The following is a 3028-nucleotide window of genomic DNA, read 5'->3' as shown; positions in this document are numbered from 1 at the left end:
GATTATCCCGTTCGGCTTCGTGGTCACAGTGTTTCACGAGTTTTTGCAAACGAGTAAAAAATTGTTAATAGTCTTATCAGCCGATGGTTTTGCCGCTAGAATGGTCTGTCTAGCCACCGGAGAATTCTTTCTGTGCTTGAAATGGTCCGAGAGGCTGTCCATAGCTTTGTCGTTGTCTTTTGCGCCCCCACGAACTTCGGCAGGGATTGAGTTATTGAAAATTCCTCGGACTTTGGGTCCAGCAAGGTGAAGTAAAAGAGCTCTCTTTTGGGTAGCGTCGCTAATTCCCGAAGCAGTGACGTACAGTTCGAATTTAGCTTTCCAAGTTATCCATCTTTGTGCGAGTGTTGCTGGTTCGCCAACAGCGTCGAGTGCAGGCAAACCTGGCAATCAGCCCAAACACACAGCCATCGACTCGAGTTTTATCCGCCGTTTAATTAAACTCGTGTCAATTTCAGTAGCCGTGTGGCAATTGAACAATCCGTTTATCTCGTCGCCAAATGTGGTGTCTTTCCGTAACAAGGACGAAAACTCTTCTTTGTAACAACAAGCTATTTATTTGTGCTATCGCTTCGTTTTCCTTTTTGCGTATCCCATAATACACGGAATGCTAGTAAATTCCTTTTCCGGTACACTACAGGCATTGGCGACCATGATTTGATATACACTGTAAGAAAACTTCCGAAACCTCCCTCAAAGCAAATTTATTATGGAAGTATGAAAAATTTTGACATTGCAAATTATTCATCCGTGATCTTAAAAATGTTCCTTGGGAAAGTGCATATAAATTTGAGAATAAGGAAGGAGAATGATATCTGGTCCCATTGGAAGGGCCTGTGTAATGAAGTGCTTCATTCACATGAGCCTATTAAGAGGATTCCCGTAAGGGGAGACCAATTGCCGTGGATCACACCTGAGGTAAGGCTTCATATCCCTCGTCGTTGCCAACTGTATAGAGCTTTTCGTAAAAACCCTTCGGCAAAAACTGGCATGCCTTCAAAAGACAAAGGAACAAGGTTACCTAGCTCTACGCGGCTACTTTGTTAGCGTCTATAAACCTAGCCCAAGGGAATTCTGGAGAAAACTGAAGCCTCTATTACCGAACACGCGCGGGTTCTACTTGGGCAAAATAACTCTCATTGAATATGGTCAAGTTCATAATAAACCCCAAGAAGTGGCTGAGATAATTAACAACTATTTCGCCAAGTCAGATCTAAGCCATGATTCTTTGGCACTCACTAAATCTGAGTTAGACAAACATCCCATTATAAGCCAAATCAATGAAATAGTTGATGATCAAGATCAAGAGCTCTCCTTTAGTTTCCAGCCTGTCACTGCTAAATATGTGTTGGACCTGCTATTAGATCTAAATGAATACAAGTCAACTGGCGTGGAGGTATTCCCCCGAGGCTCCTGAAAGCGTCTGCTCCTGCTTTGGCGATCCCCTTGACTCGCTTGATAAATTATTGTCTGGAACAATCTTGCCATCTTGCTATCTAAATTCTACCCTGTGTATCTAAGATTTTCGAACGAATCATGTATAATCAACTGTACAACTACTTAATTTGTTTCACGCCGTCTACTCTCCGACAGTCTGTCTGGCTTCTTAACGGAGCATTCTTGTTGCACGGCATTGCTGAAGATTGCAGAGGACTGGAGAGAAGCATTAGATAATAGACAAACAGTCTCTGCGGTGTCTATAGATCTGAGTAAGGCGTTTGACACTATATGCCACTGCCTCCTGATAAGAAAGTTAGCACCATATGGGCTTCTGGACCACTCCATTCAATTGATCCGCTCTTACCTTATCATTCGTAATCAACGAGTCAAAATAGAGAACGCTTTTTTGAACTGGCGTGTAGTCCAGTGTGGTGTCCCGCAAGGATCTCTTCTGGGATCGCTTTTGTTTAATATATATGATTAATGACATAACCCGTAGTACCAAGAATACGGAATTGAGGCTCTACGCAGATGACACAACCGGTTATGCTGCTAGTAACTCACCTGCGGCGTTGGAATTCTATATCAATAGTGACCTGGCGAGATTATCACAATGGCTTGATCATAACTACCTCACCATCAATGCAACTAAGACGCAGGCTTTGATTGTCGGCAAATACAACTAAAATTATGGGCTCACCTGAAAGTGAAATAATATTCTGACTATCCACCATAAGTTGCTGGGAGTGACAATTGACAATAAGCTCACTTTTTATTCACATATTAAATTGGTTCTTAGTAAAATTCATGCAAAGATAGCCGCCTTACGCAGAATTAAGAATTTTATTGACAGCGACACCGGGTTGAAACTATATAAGTCGTACATTCTACCTCATTTTGACTATTGTAGCCCTCTTCTGATAGGAATGAATCAAGTTTTATCTGATAAGTTAGAAAATGCCAATTAAACCTACTTAGGACTCTCTTCAATCTACCAAGTCTATTTTTTACGAGCAGATCTTGTTGCAGTATAATTTAGATTCTATTAAGCATAGGCGCTTGGTCCAAGCTCTGACACTTGTGTACAAACGCTATCCCAATTATATAAGCAATATGTTTAGAATCAAAAACTTGTACTTGCAATATTCGCGGCAATGGTAGCAGACTCGATCAGCTATGGAGCGGTATTGGTGTCAAAATTAAAGTCGCATTTCATTGTACTGGTCTTACATTTTATGCTGAGTGTACTTTTCGAATTTAATGTTGCATCAGTTGCATTTTCATGCTGTGTTGCGAATTGATAGTGAGAATTCATTTTATGAAGGTACTATGGTTTGCCAATAATGTCCCATTTCTTGATACATAACGTCCCATTGTTTGATAGTCCAAGGTCATTTTATGAAGGTCCTTTAGTTTTGCTAATCGTGTGCCATTTCTTGATGCACAAGTCCCATTGTTTGATGGTCAGAGGTCATTTTACGAAGCCAGTAATTTTATGATGGTAAAATTTCATTTTATGAAGGTCCTTGTTACTTATGAGTACGTTCGGGCTTCTACGACATATCCCGGGAGCCTTTGTTGCCGGTAA

The sequence above is a fragment of the Montipora capricornis genome, chromosome 6 (assembly GCF_036669925.1).
Source record: "Montipora capricornis isolate CH-2021 chromosome 6, ASM3666992v2, whole genome shotgun sequence".
In the NCBI taxonomy this organism is placed as follows: Eukaryota; Metazoa; Cnidaria; class Anthozoa; order Scleractinia; family Acroporidae; genus Montipora; species Montipora capricornis.
The sequence above is the reverse complement of the archived record's forward strand: the minus strand, read 5'-3'. Positions refer to the sequence as shown.